Here is a 19,750-nt window from a genome sequence, read left to right as displayed (position 1 = left end):
GAAGACTTAAGAGATAGGAATCCTTGTAACTAGTAGCTGATAGGCTTAGTTAGTCTTTTTCAGTTTTCATTTTTGTTGTAATGACAGGACCGCGGACCGGAACCTCAACGGAACGGCACCTCGATCGGCTCTTCACCTCGGTACACTTCACTATCTCTCTCATCCCGAACTACACGTGGCCTGATTCCTGTATAACCAAGGATATGTAGGCAGCTCAGATACCAGGGCTCGGTCACATTCCCTCCCTTTCCTTAAGTGTAGTCCGTCCAAGTAATGGTCGGGTCAAAAACACGGCTAGTCGTTCTTTGTCGGAAAACTCTTCGTGTTTCCAGTCAAAGAGGGGCAGCTGTAAGCACGTGATTTTTGACCCTCCCCGAGAATTTTCACATTTTTAGCGTGAATATGTGAAATTGGGTCTAGTATAGCTATTTTAACTATTTTTACTTTATTTCGTTGCAAAAAGAAAAATTTCAAAAAATATATATATAAATTTTAGTTTATGTATCTCTCATAAACTTGAAAAATACAAAAATTGCACTTTATTTTTGTACTTTATATAATTTCGAAAATTACAAAAAAATAAAATAAATAAAACATAGTTCTATTAAGGTTTTATAGTCATTTTAACTTTGAAAAATACAAAAATATTACGTCATATTTTTGTCTTTATTAAAGAACAAAAATTACAAAAAAAATAGTTTTATTAATATTCTATAGTCATTTTTAACTTGGAAAAAATACAAAAATATTACCTCATATTTTATATTAATATTTAAAACGAAAATTACAAAAAAATAGTTTTATTAATATTTTGTAGCTATTTTAAAATCTTGAAAAATATTTAAAAATATATAGTTTTGTTTAAATACTAGTCTTATTTTTGGTAGTTATTTTGCTTACATAGGACTAGTTAAGCAACGTGTTCCTATTTCTCGGGTCCGGGCAAAAGAATAATATTCGGGTTCAAACTACCCGGTTTTAGGCCTAATTTTCGGACCTAGCCCATAATAAACCGTGTCCAGGACACGTGGGGAACCCCACCACGCGTGGGGGACATATGCCTCGAACCCCACCACGCGTGGGGCTCATTTTTATGGGCATTGAAACACGGACGAGGGGGATTTTGAAAATTGGAAAAAAAGAAAAAAAAGAAAAAGAAAACATGTACTGTTTATCTTCTTCTTCTTAAGAAGAAGAAGCAGAAGAGAACGAAAAAAAAAAAGAACGGGAAAGAAAAACGAAAGGAGCCCCCCTCCATCAACGACCAAACACCACCCCATCACCACCGTCCGACGCCATAACCACCAACCAAACGACACCATAACCACCAGCTGACCCCTCCCCGTCACCTCCACGCCATAACCACCATAACCAACACCCAAACCCACCATTCCTCACGTCCCAAAACGCCATAACCACCAGCTCCACCTTCTCGTCGTCACTTTCCAGTCGACAACCAGTCCCTAACCCCCTAGCCTGCGAGCTCCAGCTCTACCCAAAACCACCATCGTCTTCCTCCTTTCCTCAAGACCGAGAAAACCCTAGCAAAAACCTACCCGAACCAGTCACATCCCCACGACCACCTGCCGAACCAGCAAACTCCGGCGACCATCGTCACCATCTTCTCCGTCATTCAGCCCGTCGCCCCCTACTGCTGCTTCGTCGTCAGGGAGGCGGTCGTTGCTGCGTAGGAGATACAGCAGCCACTAACAATCTTGGGGCGTCGACAGTTGTGGGGTCCAAGCTTTCCATCGAGGTCGTCTTTGGTTCGTCGAGGTCCGGTACGTCGAGGTGCTGTCCGAGGTTCCGTCGTTGTTCTTCGTTCAGAGAGGTCCGGCTTGAGTTCCGTCGGAATCGTGTTTGTCGTTCTGAGTTTGTCGAGGTGCAAAGGTTAGTAAACCTCGATGTATTAGATAAATAAACTTTACGTTGAATGTTTGAGATGCAATATAAAAATTGGTATGGAAATTTTCTGCCTATGTTTCACTGTCTGCATTTTTGTTCATTTTCATGTTATGTTATTCTTGTTTATTCGATGTCGTTTAATTAAGTTTGGCTAGTTGTTCTATGACACAAGTTTGACGTTAATTTGTTCGTCCTTTACTTCGCTTAGTTCATTCAAAAAAAATTATTATTAGTACATGTTATTACTAATCCCGAAATACTCATTCGCTAAAACTCTTTTATTAAACCTCTAACAAGTTATGAGATTTTAGTTGTAAAGAAGCTGTAAGGTTTAGTATGGTTAAAAGCGTAAAAATGGCATCCCTTTAAAAATATAAAAAAAATAAAAAATAAAAATAAAAATAAATAATAATAATAAAAAATAAAATGAGACGAGCCTCGCCAAATAAAAGGGACAAATTGCGGGGCCCTCACAAAGTATATGTATTAAATACTTAGATTCCGGGATGGGTCGTTTAGCAAATTTCACGGCCCTACCCCAAAATAATAATGCGCTAGTTGTTTTAGGCGCGCCTTTAATAATGTTATCTCCCTAAGCTCGGGTGCACATTTATGTGACCCAAATCCAAATCTCAACGGAGTCGAAATATGTCTCTAGTCACGGGCGCACTGATTGTGGCGTGGCCCGAGATGCATTTCCATGACGTTGCAAATTCTTTAAAAAATAAGAATGAGATGAGCCTCGCCGAATAAAAATACAAATTGCGGGGCCCTCAGTAAATACTTGTTTAAAATTACTTAGAATTCAGGAGGGTCGTTTAGCGAATTTCGCGGCCTCCGCAAAATAATAACGCGATAGTCTCTTTAGGCGCGTGTTTAATAATTTACTTTCTTAAGCTCGGGTGCGCATTTCATGCGACCCAAATCCAAATCCTAAAACATCAAATAAAATATGTTTCGGATTGTGGGTGCATTTCATGTGACACAGTCCAAAGATATATTTTAAGCGATGTTCACATTCTTATAAAACAATAATAATAAAGCGGTTAAAAGATAAATTTGCACATAAGTTCATATTGTATTAAAAATCAGATAAATAAGCCAAATATAACAGTTGAGCGACCGTGCTAGAACCACGGAACTCGGGAATGCCTAACACCTTCTCCCGGGTTAACAGAATTCCTTATCTAGATTTCTGGTACGCAGACTGTAATATAGAGTCATTCTTTTCCTCGATTCGGGATTAAAATTGGTGACTTGGGACACCCTAAATCTCCCAAGTGGCGACTCTGAAATAATTAAACCAATCCCGTTTCGATTGTCCTTTAATTGGAAAAAACTCCCTTGCGCCCACGCGGGTGCGTAAAAAGGAGGTGTGACAGTATACATGAAGAATATAGTGGGCGAGCCGGCAAGGCTGCTATAGATAACTATACATCCAAAACTGAAAGCCGACAAGGCCACATACAACCCAACTAGACATGCTGTCCACAGACCTCTAATAGAAACATAACTATACAAAGACGGGACTGAGCCACGTCATACCCACAAACGTATCGTACCAAAATCAAAAGCAGCTCCAGATCAAATGGAGCATGCCAACTCTCGCTGATCAGGGATCCTAAGAAGGGGGACTGTCAGCTTGCCTACCTGCACCTACGGGCATGAAACGTAGGCCCCATGAAATAGGGCATCAGTACGAAAAATGTACTGAGTATGTAAGGCATGAAAATTAGTACGTAACAGACATAGATGAAACATGGAGTATAGAAACACGTCTTTAAATATGAATAACTTTGTAAATTCTTAAACGTTTATAACATCATGCACATGCGTATAAATGTTATGTCATGCATAGGTATGAGTGTACATAATATCTTCAAGCCACTGAGGGTATCCCATCATATCGTCTCAGCCGTTGTGGGCACATCATCAACATATACCAGCTGATCAGGTGGTGGTGCGTATATAATGCCATAACTTTTTACCATATTCCACATACATATACATACATATATACGTGTATGTAATGCCGTCTGAGTCATATTTCAGCCACTATGGGCAACGTCATCATCATATACTAGCTGATCAGGTGGCAGTGCATATATAATACCGTAACCTTTTTCCCCTATCCCATATAAATATAATATACATATATATGCGTATATAACGCCAGCTGGTCATGGGTTAATGCACATATATAAATGGGTGAAATGCATGAAAAATACGTAATAATCTCAATATTCCTTTCGGATAACCTTTTTCAACTGCGTATTATTCTGAGACCCATGAACAGAAGATAATAATAATTCTCATGTGGAATCAAGAATATAGACACCCCTAGTATTTCTATGAATAGAGTAATTTATGGAAACTATGCATTTGCTCGTTTCTTCTGTATAACTTGGACCATGCCAAAAGAAAGAAGAGATGACCTTAACATACCTGTTCCTAATTATTTGGTCGAATCTGCTTCTATAAAATATGGACGAAATTCACACTTGAAGAACTTGAAATCTTGGACGAATTTATTCTGGTTCTAACGTTTTTGAACGAAATGTTGGCTAAGGAGCTGAATTATTGAATGCTTGAAATTTTGAACGAAAATGATTCTGCTTTCTCATGTTCTTGGCTTTAAGCCAAAAGTATCTTGATGTTATGAAGCTTTTACAAGCCAAAGTCAGATTGTGTTAAAGAGTAATAGTCTTTTAGACTTTGACTTTAGTTACTACTTTGTTAATATTTCAAATAAGTCTTTGGTAGCCACCTACTCATAATTCAATATGAGTCATTTTTTAAGTAGTGACCTTCTATCACATTTTTTTGGCGGGTTTATTTGGGGGAGGGATTTAATCTTATCCACTTATTAGTTAACCGGGTAATGTCTTGTTACCCGGTAATTAATCAATTACCCGTATAATTAAAAAATTACCATAAAGGTACTTAAAATTCTATTTATTTTTAAAATACTTCATATATACTTTATATATTATACTACTGTGGTCATATGAAACCTTGTATGGTACTAGTTCATAATTATTGGGTATTATCGCTCGACCCGTATTTTATTCTAAATTGGCTACTTTCAACGTAACTCGTTTTCTTTAATCCGTGTATCCCTTTATCCTTCATAACACTTATTTATCGCTTGTTATAAATAGCGTAAGTACATTAACGTCAAGATGATCTCATCCCCGAGTCTATGTCGATTAACTGAAAACGAAATTTTAACGTACAAAAACGCGAGATGTAACGGGTATTAGTGCAAAGATTCTTTGTAACGACTGCTCGTTGAATGCTATCTTTTCCAGCCGATATCTCCTTCAGATCTTCGTCCCCAGTTCCAATTCCTCCGAAACTTATTCAACACAAGTCACATGTTCCTTATCGGTGCCAGCTATTTGCTGACTCATATCTTACTTGTCTTTACTTCCAAGTGTCAACTCGTTGAGTATCCACATGTCGTTCATTACTTTTACCCCATACAGATAGCCCCCTACTTTTCGGTGATAAAACTTTATATTATTGGGAAGTAGATAAGACCTTTTTTCTTGACGGAAAAATTCCTAAACGGTTTCTGATACTTGAAAGTACGCAAGTCTCCTTGAATTTAATGAGCCGAACGCGTGTTATTCCGTGATTCGGTAAATATTTTCACCAGTTTTCTAGATAATGATGACCATTAATTCTACCTCCTCTCATCATTTTTACCTTTAACTTTTATAAACTCTTCTTCTTCGAATTTCCTTGAAACTTTTCTGCAAACCTTTCTTTCCTAGTAAAATTTCTTTACTAAAATTTTCTATCATCATGTCTTATACTACCTCTTTCCCCGGAAACTCAGGCATTTACAATGGTGGTGGCCCTTCTAAGAAGAACAAAACCAAGGAAGCCATTGTCGGTCCTACTACTACCAACACAGTCACACCCTCTCAACTAAACTTTGAGACGTATTTTCAAGTACAAAAGGAACCTCTCAAGCCCAAAAATAATAGAAATTGGCATGTTAGCAGATATCCTTCTTCCATTCATCCTATTAGTATCCCTGTTATGAAAGAAGATTGTGACTAGAAAAATATTGAAATCTTAGCCCCCAATGAAGTGGAAAGGGTCACCGTTAGCAAACCAGAATTCATATACGTTTACACATACCCTTTTACTTTAAGAATGATTCAAGAATTGATCCCATTATTTTAGAGTTTTTCCATTACTACCAAATCTACTTGGCTCAGGTAAGCCTGTAAATATGGTGTATGGTGACTTCCATCCGGGTATTGTGCTCCTGGGCCGGAGAAACCCTCACTCTTGCCCATTTGATCAACCTTTACTCTCCAAAGAATTTCAATGGAGGCATGATCAAACTCAGAAAATACGGTCACCATGCCATCGTTACCAATGTCAATGATGATAATGACCGTGGTTGGATGGAAAGGTTCATTATCATTTCCATAAGGGACATTCTTCCGGCGACAACACCTTCATCTTGGAACTTTACTCGTAAGTGTTTCAGATATCCTTTGTCTACTGTGTTAAAGAAAGTCCACTCTTTTGCTAATTTTTGTTTCTCTTATTTTAGCTACCCGCTGGGTTCCACTATCAATTTGAAACCTGACCCAATAAGTACAGAAGATTTTAGATGTTTCCACACCGGACTCCTGTAAGTGGAAAGATATTTCACCCAAATTTAATTGGAAGGCCAAGAACCATGGTAAATAAAACTTTTCTTTTTCCCTTTTCAATCTTCAACATGACGTAGTACAAATTTATTGATTTGCTTTCATAATAGTAGGCCTTTCGAAGGGGTTTTCTATGTGCCCCGTTGTTGAGACCCAACAGTGGCCCAACAACACATTCAAGCAATTATTGACCGGAAGAGGTCTCGTGATGCCTCTCTTGCTTCTGGTAAAGGCACATCCTCCCTGATTCCTCAGTCTAAGGAGAAAAAATCAAAAAGAAAACGTACCTCCAAAGCTGACACTCGAGAGAAGCCTTCAATAAAAGAATCGCCAACCGGACCAACCACAGTGGTACTTGATGAAGACGAAACCGAGGACAACAATAAGGTGGTTATTCTCCAAAAAAGAAGAAGCAGATCTCCCCCAACTCAACCAGATGCTCAACCAGGAAAATTCAAGAACTCTTTACAAAAATAGAAACAGTTAAAAATGCTGAGTCTCATTTCTAGGCTCCTGTTGTTGCTTCCGATCAGAGGAGTTTTATATTTGATACTCATCCACCTCCTACTTCAAAATCATCTGCAGCACCAACAACTCCTGCCTCACCGCCGGGCCCAACTGACCAAATGGAAGATGTTTGTTCCCCTCGGTCACCCGATCATGGGAACATCGAGAATACATTCCCGACACCCATTAGAAACCCCAATGGTAAACGTAGCGTCACTCTTTTAGTTTTGAATGAGTGCCACTTACTCTCCAAGCCGGTGGGAGTTGCCAACTACCTGAAGCCTTTGGATTCGAACAAGGACCGGCAGAAGATGGAAGCCTTTTCTACAAAATGGATGATTAATAATAGCACACACTTCTCTGCTTAGGTATCATCTTATACTTCTTTCTTCCCTTTTTTCTTGCTAGACATAATCCTTAATAACTTCAATCTTTGACCTTCCGGACTAACCTCCTTGCCTCCGGGGGCTAACAAAAGATGATCCAAGCAAAAGAAGAACTTGTTGTTGAACAATATTGAATTGCTGCTGAACGAGATCAACTTGCTGAGCGTCTCCCAGCTTTAAAAGCAAAACTTGCTATAATAGGCGAACTTTGGGAGGCTATGGAACTGTTAGGAAAAGTTTCACTTCTTTGATTGCTTATCGTGCATATTTTTTGACTTCAGAATTCTAAATCTCCGTCTTTCTATTCTCTCACAGATGGTGAGGAAATGCACAGTTGGATCTGATAATCAGACACCCGCACTCCCTACTAGAGTCGCGAGAGGCTGGGGCTGGGGCGGAGGCCGAGGATGGGCACGTGGTGCAGCCAGAGCACCTACCCGAGTTGCTATAGAGGAGCCACCAGTAGCTCTAGTTGGAGAGCAGGCACCTGAAACGCCTGTTACTACCCTTGCACTTCAGGAGACTCTTGCCCAGTTTCTGAACATGTTCGACATTTTGGCTGAAGAGGGGTTGATTCCACTTGCTCCTGCCACATCTCTGTGATGACCCGATAGGTCATCTTATATTTTAGTACCTAATTATGTGCTTTGAAGACTTAAATACCTCATTTAATCCCTACTTGATTTGCGTGCAAAGTCGGGGCGTGTTTCTGGAAAGGTTTTATATTAAAAACTGAGAAAATATGAAATTTTTGCCTTAAAATTAGTTTGAGTTGACTTCGGTCAATGTTTTGAGCTAACGAACCCGGATTCATCTTTTGATGGTCCAGTGGGTCCATATCGTGATTTGGGACTTGGGCGTATGCCCGGAATCAAATTCGGAAGTCCCTAGCCTGAGTTATCGCACTTTGTTGAAATTTGAAAGCTGAAAGCTTAATAACTTTGAAATATTTGACCAATGTTTGACTCTTTGGATATCGGGTCCGTATTTTGGTTTTGGAACCAGGTATAGGTCCAATACGATATTTATGACTTGCTTGTCGAATTTGGTGAGAAACGGAGTTGGTTTGACGTTCGGACGTCCGGTTGTTAATATAGCAATTTTAGAGTTTCTTGAAAATTTCATTTGATTTTGGCATGCGATTCGTAGTTCTAGGTGTTATTTTGGCGATTTGATCATGCGAGCAAGCTTGTATGATGTTTTTAGACTTGTGTGCACATTTGTTTTAGAGCCCTGAGGGCTCGAGTAAATTTTGGATAGGCTACAGAGTGAAATTGGACTTAGAACATTAGCGGCGTGCTTCAGTTTTGGGTGCATACCTTAGACCTCGCAATTGCGAGGTCAGGCTTCGCATTTGCGAGCAACTCATCGCATTTGTGAAGAGTAGCTGGGGAACCTTATGTTTGCATTTGCAAAGTGGGACAAGGGGGTACAGTGATCGCAATTGCAATCAAATGGTCGCATTTGCGGAAGGTCAAGGTTCGCATTTGTGAACAATTCATCGCATTAGCGATGAAGGCATAGATGGGAAGGACTTCACATTTGCGGGGTTCACATTTGTGAACCCCAGGTCACAAATGCGACATCTGCAACTGATCAAAATGGGAGTTAGACGGGATTTTTGTTCATTCTCTCAAGTTTTCAAACTTAAACACCCTAGAGGAGATTTTTCAAAGTACTCTTCTTCCCCAAATCATTGGTAAGTGATTCTAAACTAGTTTCTTTCAATCTTTCACTACTTTTCCTAAGATTTCAACCTAAAATCTAGTGTTTTCATGGTAGAAATTAGGGTTTTAGGTATAATTAGGGATTTTTGTGAAATTGGGGGTTAGAACTCAAATTGAGACCGGATTCCAAAACAAATTACATAACCGGGCTCGGGGCTGATCGGGTAATTGGGTTCTGGTCCAAATTTCTAGTTTGGACCAAGCGTACCTGGAGTTGACTTTTGTTGACTTTTTTAATAATGACCTAAATTGAATCCTTTGAAATCGTGGGTAGTTCCTAAGGCTTAATTAGAATTGTTTGTTTGGTAATTTGCTAGATTCTATTGGTTCGGAGGCTTTTTTGAGAGGCAAAGATGTGGTTGAGCTTTGAATTGATCCTTTGGAGCGAGGTAAGTATCATGGTTAACCTTGACTTGAGGGATTAGGACTTGTTTGTCTATTTTCTACATGTTTAGATGTTGGGTACAACGTATATGTGAGGTGACGAGTACTAATGCATTGTTGTTGGGTTATAGCATGCGGGTAGGACTTGTCCTTTGCAATTATTGCTTTCCTTGATCATGTTATCCATGCTTACACTAGTTAATTGTTAAATTGATTGTTCTTATTGTGTTTATGGGATTTGGTGATAATTGAGTATTGATTCCTAGTTGAAATTGATATTGTGGAACCGTTGTTGAAGTAAGGCTTATACTTGTTGATCCTATCTCCTTGTTATTACTTGTTCATTGTTATGTGGTGAGGGAGAGTGTTAATGCACGAAGGGTGATGCCGTACCAATGTAAGTGTTAATGCACGAAGGGTGATGTCGTGCCATATTGTGAGAGTTAATGCACGAAGGGTGATGTCGTGTCGTATCTATTGATCTATATTGTGAGTGATAGTAAAAGCACAAAGGGTGATGTTGTGCATTATCATTGTTTCATTGTGAGGATGAGAGTAAAAGCACGACGGGTGATGCCATGCAATTTTCTTCATTGTGCTTAATTGTTTTTATAGGTTAAAGTCATATTGACTGTTTTGGTTATGATTTTCGATGTATCTCACGTATGTGGTATCCCCTTAGCATGTCCCCCTCCCAATAATACATGTATAACTTTTATTTGTTGTTATCTTGTACATATACTGTTACTTGCACATGTTTATTATGTAAGTGTCTTGTCATAGTCTCGTCACTACTTTGTCGAGGTTAGGCTCGACACTTACGAGTACATGAGGTCGGTTGTACTCATACTATACTCTGTACTTCTTGTGCAGATTTTGGCAGCGGCCCTAGCTGTCCATGAGTTGGACCAGCTTGGACTAGCTTTGGAGACTCGAGGTAGATCTGCTGGCGTCTGCAGACCTTGAAGTCCCCTTCTATTTTTCTTATTTCATTGTTTCTTTTCTTTCAAATAGTTGTATTTCTTTCAGATTCTATTTGTAGTAAATTCTAGAAGCTCGTGAGTTGTGACTCCAGATCCATATTGTAATAGCTATTGGGAATTTATGTTATTCCACAACTAGTTTTATCTCATTTTGGCTTAATATAATTTATTTATTGAATTTGGATAATAATTGACTTAACGGTTCTCTAACATTGGCTTGCCTAGCAAGTGAAATGTTAGGCGCCATCATGGTCCCGAAGGTGGGAATTCCAAGTCGTGACAAGTTGGTATCAAAGCACTAGGTTGCCTAGGTCTCACAATTCACGAGCACGCTTAGTAGAGTCTGGAGGACCGGTACGGAGACGTTTGTACTTATTTTCTAGAGGTTATGAAGTTTGGGAACAAATTTCACTTTTATTCTTCTTTGTCGTGCGATTTTGTTCTCTCATTGCTAATTGAACTCTTCTACTCTTGTTCTCTCGCAGATGGCGAGAACACATATTGCATCTTCAGTTGAGCAATAGCTACAGCCCAGTGGCATCTCCTACGAGGGGTAGAGGTCGAGGCCATGCCAGAGGTCGAGGCAGGGGCAGAACTCAGCCTAGAGCTGGAGCAGCAACACCTGCAGTAGAGCCTCAGGCGGAGTTTGATGAGGAGGTTCCAGCCCAGACTGTGCCTGTTGGACCAGCTCAGGTCCTGGAGGGGTTCATCGCCACCCCAGTGCTTTAGGACACTTTGGTCCGTTTAGTGGGCCTTATGGAGAGTGTGGCCCAGGCCGGTAAATTCTATATGGAACCAACCGTCTCTTAGGCTGGGGGAGGAGCACAAACTCCTGCTAATCACACTCTGGAGCAGATGGTTCCCCAGTATCAAACTCCATCAACCCAGCCAGTTAGAGTAGTTCAGTCGATTGTTGCAACACGGGTCGATGATGTGCCAGCTATGTCTTCTGAGAGCTTATTGAGATTGTACAAGTTTGCCAAGATCTTTCTAGTTCACTTTAGTGGTACATATTTAGAGGACCCACAGGATGGTCTTGACCGCTGCCATGAGGTGCTGCGGAACATGGGGATAGTGGAGAGCAATGGGGTCAATTTTGTTGTGTTTCAGATGATGGGTTCAGCCAAGAGATGGAGTAGGATAGTGTGTTGACCAGACCACCTGGGTTGCCTGCTCTTACTTGGGACTAGTTCTCTCAGATATTTCTTGAGAAGTTCCTTCCTGTCGCATTGAGAGAGGATTATTGCAGGTAGTTCGAGCGTCTCCAGCAGGGCAGCATATCCGTCACTCAGTGTGATACCCGTTTTATGGATCTGGACCGTCATGCTATTCTTCTGCTTCCTACCGAGAGAGAGATAGTGAGGAGGTTTATCGAGGGACTTGCTCAGCCTATCAAGTTATAGATGGCCAAGGAGACCGGGAGTGAGATTTATTTTCAGACGGCTGCCAATGTTGCCAGGCGAGTCGAGATGGTTCTAGTATAGGGGGGAGGTCAGGGTCTGAGAAGAGGCCTCGTCTGGTGGATTCAGTGGTGCCTCATTTGGAGGCAGGGGTACTTTTGGTAGAGGCCATCCTCCCATGTTGTTTCATTAAGCACTCCAGGCATCCCATGGTGCTTCAGGTGGTCGTGGCCCTCATATGCATTATTCCGACTAGCTAGCCTACAGTGCACCACCCGCTCCTATTAGTGCACCTCTACTCCAGAGCTTTCAGGGTGGTTACTCAGGTTGACAGAGTCAGTTTTAGGGTCATCAGTCACAGTATCGAGGTCCTATTATACTTGTGGTGATCCGAGACACATTGCTAGATTTTGCCCTCGGGTGTCTAGTAATTCACATCATCAGGGTTCTCGTGCCATAGTCCCAGTATCGGGTGCTTCACCGCCCACCCAGCCAGCTAGAGGCAAGGGTTAGACACCTAGAGGTTGAGGTCAGGCCGTCAGAGGTGGAGGTCGAGCCGCTAGAGGTAGAGGCCAGCCAGCTAGGGGCCGTCCTAGAGATATAGTTCATCTTAGTAGGGCCCAGCCCCGATGCTATGCTTTTCTAGCCAGGCCTGAGGCTGAGTCATTTGACGCTATTATCAAACAGGTACTGTTTCGGTTTATAGTAGAGATGCTTCATTTCTGTTTGATTCGTGTTCTATTTATTCCTACGTGTCATCCTATTTTGCTTTATATTGGTTGTGCCTCGTGATTTTTTGAGTGCTCCTATGTATGTGTCCACACCTGTGGGAGATGCCATTGTTGTAGACCATGTTTATTGTTCGTGTATGGTTACCATTAGGAGTCTTGAGACTAGCGTAGATCTTCTACTCCTCAATATGAAATTTTGACGTTATCTTGGGTATGGATTAGCTGTCATCTTATCATGCTATATTAGATTGTCATGCTAAGACTGTGACCTTAGCCTTTTCGAGGTTTCCTCGATTAAAGTGGAGAGAGACTGCTGGCCATTCTACCAATAGGGTTATCTCTTACATGAAGGCTCGGCGTATGGTCGAGAAGGGGTGTCTAACTTATTTGGCTTATGTCCGTGATTCTAATATAGAGGTTCCTTCCATGGATTTAGTACCTGTTGTCCGTGAGTTTCTAGAGGTTTTTCTTGCAGACCTGTTGGGGATGCTGCCCGACAGGGATATTGAATTTTCTATCGACTTGGTTCCGGGCACTCAGCCTATTTCTATTCTGCCATACCGTATGGCCTCTCCACAGTTGAAAGAATTGAAGGAGCAGTTGCAATATTTGCTTGATAAGGGCTTCATTAGACCTAGTGTCTCTCCCTAGGGTGCGCCCGTGTTGTTTGTGAAGAATAAAGATGGATCCATGAGGATGTGCATAGATTATCGGCAGTTGAATAAAGTCACTATCAAGAACAAGTATCCATTGTCGAGGATTGATTACTTTTTTGATCAGCTTCAGGGTGCCAAGGTGTTTTCAAAGATCGATTTGAGGTTTGGCTACCATCAGTTGAGTATTAGGGCATTCTATATCCCTTAGACAACTTTTCGGACTCGACATGGGCATTATGATTTTCTAGTGATGTCATTTGGGCTGATAAATGCCCCAACAGCATTTATGGATTTGATGAACCGGGTGTTCAAGCCCTATTTGGATTCCTTTGTGATTGTGTTTATTGATGATATCTTGATCTACTCCCGCAGTCAAGAGGAGCATGAGCAGCATCTTTGGATTGTACATATACTGTTCATGCACATTGTTCATGACTTAGAGCTGGAAGCCATTGTTCATGCGCTGAAGATTTGGAGGCACTATCTTTACGACGTGTTGTGTGAGGTATTTGTGGATCATCAGTGCTTGCAATATTTGTTCAAATAAAAGGAACTCAACTTGAGGTAGAGGAGGTGGTTAGAGTTATTGAAAGACTATGATATCACTATCTTGTATCATCCCGAGAAGGCCAATGTGGTGGCCGATGCTTTGAGTAGAAAGTTGGTGAGTATGGGCAGCCTTGCATACATTCTAGTTGGTGAGAGACCGCTTGCATTAGATGTTCAGGCTTTGTCCAATTAGTCCATGAGATTTTATGTTTTTGAGCCCAGTCATGTTCTAGCTAGTACAATCGCTCGGTATTCATTGTTTGAGCGCATCAGGGAGCGGTAGTATGATGACCCTCATTTGCTTGTCCTTAGGGACACAATGTGGCACGGTGATGCCAAACAGGTTATGATTAGAGATGATGGAGTTTTGAGGATGCAGGTTCGTGTTTGTGTGCCTAATGTGGATGGACTTCGTGAGTTGATTCTTGAGGAGGCTCACAGTTCCTAGTATTCTATTCATCCGGGCGCCACCAAGATGTATCAGGATTTGCGGCAGCATTATTGGTGGAGGAGGATGAAGAAGGATGTAGTTGCATATGTAGCTTGGTTTCTAAATTGTCAGTAGGTAAAGTATGAGCATCAGAGGCATGGTGGTTTGTTTCAGAAGTTAGAGATTCCTGAGTGGAAGTGGGAGCATATCATATGGATTTCGTTGTTGGACTCCCACGGACTCAGAAGAAGTTTGATGTAGTTTGGGTCGTTGTGGACAGGCTGACCAAGTCAGCACATTTCATTCCTATGGTAGTAACCTATTCTTCGGAGCGGTTGGCTGAGATTTACATTCGCGAGATCGTCCGTCTTCACAGTGTGCCCGTGTTTATCATTTTTTATTGAGGTACACAGTTCACCTCGCACTTCTGGAGGGCAGTACAACATGAGTTGGGCACGCAGATTGAGTTGAGCACAACATTTCATCCTCAATCGGATGGACAGTCTGAGTGCCCTATTCATATATTGGAGGATATGCTATGCCCTTGTGTTATAGACTTCGGAGGTCCTTGGGATCAGTTCTTGCCACTTGCGGAGTTTGCCTACAATAACAGCTACCAGTCGAGCATTCAGATGGCTCCCTATGAGGCATTATACGGTAGACGGTGCTGATCGCAGGTTGAATGGTTCGAGCTGGGGGAGGCTCGGTTGTTGGGTACAGATTTGGTATAGGATGCTTTATATAAGGTCAAGATTATCCAGGATCGACTTTGCACAGCTCAGTCCAGGCAGAAGATCTATGCCGACCGTAGAGTTCGTGATGTTGCATTCATGGTCGGAGAGAGAGTGTTGCTCGGGGTATCACCCATGAAGGGTGTGATGAGGTTGGGTAAGAAGGGCAAGTTGAGCCCTAGGTATATCGGGCCTTTTGAGATTCTTCAGAGAGTGGGTGAGGTGGCTTACAAGCTCGCATTGCCACCTAGTTTATCAGTGGTTCATCCGGTCTTCCATGTGTCCATGCTCCGGAAGTATCACGGTGATCCGTCCCACGTATTAGATTTCAGTTCTGACCAGTTGGACAAGGATTTGACTTATGATGAGGAGCCAGTGGCTGCTCTAGCCCGTCAGGTTCGTCAGTTGAGGTCGAAGAGTTATCCTTCAGTTCGAGTGCAATGGAGAGGTCTGCCCGTCGAGGTAGCTACTTGGGAGTCCAAGTCGAACATGCGGAGTAGATATCCCTACCTTTTCACCAGTTAAGGTACTTTTCTATGATCGTTCAAGGATGAACAGTTGTTTTAGAGGTGGAGAATGTGATGACCCGATAGGTAATCTTATATTTTAGAACCTAATTATGCACTTTGAAGCCTTAAATACCTCATTTTAGCCTCCTCGATTCACGTGCGCAGTACGGGCATGTTTCCGAAAAGCTTTTATGTTAAAAATTGAGAAAATATGAAATTTTGGCCTTAAAATTCATTTGAGTTGACTTTGGTCAACATATTAAGCAAACGGACCCACAATTCTATTTTGACGATCCCGGTGGGTCCGTATCGTGATTTGCGACTTGGTCGTATGCCCGCAATCGAATTCAGAAGTCCCTAGCCCGAGTTACCGCACTTTGTTGAAATTTGAAAGTTGAAAGCTTAATGACTTTGAAATATTTGACCAATGTTTGACTTTTTTGATATCAGGTTTGTATTTTGGTTTTGGAACCCGTTATAGGTCCAATACCATATTTATGAGTTGCCTGTCGAATTTGGTGAGAAATAAACTTGGTTTGACGTGATTCGGGCGTCCGGTTGTTAATATAGCAGTTCTAGAGTTTCTTGAAAATTTAATTTGATTTTGGCATCCGATTCATAGTTCTAGGTTTTAGTTTAGCGATTTGATCGCACGAGCAAGTTTGTATGATGTTTTTAGATTTGTGTGCACATTTGGTTTAGATCCCTGAGGGCTCGGGTGAGTTTCAGATAGGCTATGGAGTGAAAATTAGACTTAGAACATTATTGGTGTGCTTCAGTTTTTGGTGCATGCCTCAGACCTCACAATTGCAAGGTCAGGCTTTGCATTTGCGACCTCTGATGGGTTTGCATTTGCGAGCAACTCATCGCATTTGCGAAGAGTAGCTGGGGAACCTCATGTTCGCATTTGCGAAGTAGGATAAGGGGTACAGTTATCACAATTGCGATCAAATGACCGCATTTGTGGAAGGTCAAGGTTTGCATTTGCGAACAATTCATTGCATTTGCGATAAAAGCAGAGATAGGGAGGACTTTGCATTTGCGATGGTTTTTTCGCATTTGTGGGGTTCGCATTTGCGGGTTCGCATTTGCTACCTGGAGGTCGAAAATACGACATCTGCAACTGATCAAAATGGGAGTTAGATGAGATTTTTGTTCATTCTCTCAAATTTTCAAACTTAGAAACCCTAAAGGCAATTTTTTAAAGGACTCTTCTTCCCCAAATCATTGGTAAGTGATTCTAAACTAGTTTATTTCAATCTTTCACTATTTTTCCTAAGATTTCAACCTAAAATCTAGTGTTTTCATGGTGGAAATTGGGGGTTTGGGTAGAATTAGGGATTTTTGTGAAATTGGGGATTAGACCTCAAATTGAGGTCAGATTCTAAAACAAATTACATAATCAGGTTTGGGGGTGAATGGGTAGTCGGGTTTTGTTCGAATTTTGGATATGGACCAAGCGGGCCCAAGAGTTGACTTTTGTTGACTTTTTCAATAATGACTTAAATTGAATAATTTGCAATCGTGGGTAGTTCCTAAGGCTTAATTTGAATCGTTTGGTTGGTAATTTTCTAGATTTTATTGTTTCGGAGGCTTGTTTGAGAGGCAATGCCGTGGTTGAGCTTTGAATTGATCATTTGGAGTGAGGAAAGTGTCGTGGTTAACCTTGACTTGATGGATTAGGACTTGTTTGTCTATTTGCTACATGTTTAGATGTTGGGTACAACGTATATGTGAGGTGACGAGTACTTATACATTGTTGTCGGGTTATAGCATGCAGGTGGGACATGTCCTTTGCAATTATTGCTTTCCTTGATCATGTTATCCATGCTTAGACTAGTTAATTGTTAAATTGATCGTTCTTATTGTGTTTATGGACTTTGGTGATAATTAAGTATTGATTCCTAGTTGAGATTGGTATTGCGGAACCGTTGTTGAAGTAAGGCTTATACTTGTTGATCATATCTCCTTGCTATTACTTGTTCATTGTTATGTGGTGAGGGAGAGTGTTAATGCACGAAGGGTGATGTCGTACCAATGTAAGTGTTAATGCACGAAGGGTGATGTCGTGCCATATTGTGAGAGTTAATGCACGAAGGGTGATGCCGTGACATGTTATGAGAGTTAATGCATGAAGGGTGATGCCGTGCAGTATCTATTGATCTATACTATGAGTGAGAGTAAAAGCACGAAGGGTGATGCCGTGCAATTTTCTTAATTGTACTTAATTGTTTTTATCAGTTAAAGGCATATTGTCTGTTCTAGTTATCATTTCTGATGTATCTCATGTATCTGGTATCCCCTTAGCATGTCCCCCTCCCAATAATACATGTATAGCTTCTATTTGTTGTTATCTTGTACATATACTGTTAATTTCTCAGGTTTATTATGTAGGTGTCTTGTCATAGCTCGTCACTACTTCGTCGAGGTTAGGCTTGACGCTTACCAGTAAATGGGGTAGGTTGTACTCATACTACACTTTGCACTTCTTGTGCAAATTTTGGCATCGGCCCTAACTGTCCGTGAGTTGGAGTAGCTTGGACTAGCTTTGGAGACTCGAGGTAGATCTGCTGGCGCCAACCTTAAAATCCCCTTATATTTTTCTTGTTTCACTTTTTCTTTTCTTTCAAAACAATTGTATATTTTTCAGACGCTATTTGTAGTAAATTTTAGAAGCTCATGACTTGTGACTCCAAATCCGTATTATAATAGCTATTGGGTATTTATGTTATTCTGCAACTGGTTTTATCTCATTTTGGCTTAATTGATTTATTTATTGAATTTGAATAATAATTGACTTAACGGTTCTCTAACGTTGGTTTGTCTAGCAAGTGAAATGTTAGGAGCCATCACGGTCCCGAAGGTGGGAATTCCGTGTCGTGACAATCTCAGGCCAGGGGAGGAGCACAGACTCCTGCCACCTGCACCGCAAAGTAGTGGGTCCATGTTGACCAGGTCCTAGTGGTCATACTAGTGCAGCCGGTCGCCCCAGTTAAGCCTGAGGTTTGGGAAGCAACTTCTGAGGGGGAGCAGCTCGGGCTCGAGAGGTACAAAAAGTGCCATCCTCCTACTTTTAGCGGTTTGGCTTCCGCGGATGCCCAGGGTTTTGTTGAGGAGTTCCACTGTATCCTCCGTACTATGGGTATTGCAGAGTCGAGTGGGGTTGCTTTCACTATGTTCCAGCTTAAGGGAGTGGCTTATCAGTGGTGGAGAGCGTATGAGTTGGGTAGTCCGCCGAGGCATCTTCACCCACCTTGGATCAGTTCTCAGAGATGTTTATGAGGGAGTTTGTCCCCCTGAGTCTTAGAGATACATGGAACGTAGAGTTTGAGCAGTTGTGCTAGGGTTATATGACCGTATCAAAGTATGTAGTTCGGTTTAGTGATTTGTCTAGGCATACACCAGCCTTGGTTGCTACTGCTAGAGAGAGGGTTCGTCAATTTATCGAGGGGCTCAACCTTGGTATCAGATTCAACATGGCTCGAGAGTTGGAGATTGACATCCAATACCAGCAAGTAGTGGAGATCGCTAAGAGATTGGAGGGTATGTGGGCCCTGGAGAGAGAGGATAGGGAGGCCTAGAGGCCTTGAGATTCAGGCACTTATAGTGGTGCCCGTGCTCCAGTTGTAGCCCATCATGGTAGGGGCTATGTGATCTGCCCTGTTCATTCAGCACTTCTAGCTTCCAACAGTATTCTAGCCACTCTCAGGCATCAGGTTCCGCATTATGCATGCCATTGTCTAGTGCGCCTCCTGCATGGGGTGCTGTCAGCGGTCCGTCCAGCCAACCAGGCCCAAGCGAGTCCCAGCAGCCACATCATTCGAGAGCTTATTTTGAGTGTGGTGACACTCGTCATATGGTGAGGGACTTCCCTAGACTCGGGAGGGGTGCACCTCCACAAACTACTCAGGCCCTGCATATTCCACAGGGCCCTTATGCCGTGGTTACTGCTCCAGTTGCCACTCCACCTGCACAGCCAGCTGAAGCTGGAGGTTGAGCAGGTGGAGGTCGCCCTAGAGGGGGAGGTCATGCCATATATTATGTTGTTCCTACTAGGACGGAGGCGGTTGCACCGACTCGGTTATCACATGTATTATTCTGATTTGTCATAGAGATACATCAGTCTTATTTGATCCAAACTCCATTTATTCCTATGTATCGTTTTATTTTGCTTCA

The sequence above is a fragment of the Nicotiana sylvestris genome, chromosome 8 (assembly GCF_000393655.2).
Source record: "Nicotiana sylvestris chromosome 8, ASM39365v2, whole genome shotgun sequence".
In the NCBI taxonomy this organism is placed as follows: domain Eukaryota; kingdom Viridiplantae; phylum Streptophyta; class Magnoliopsida; order Solanales; family Solanaceae; genus Nicotiana; species Nicotiana sylvestris.
This window is presented reverse-complemented; position numbering follows the sequence as displayed.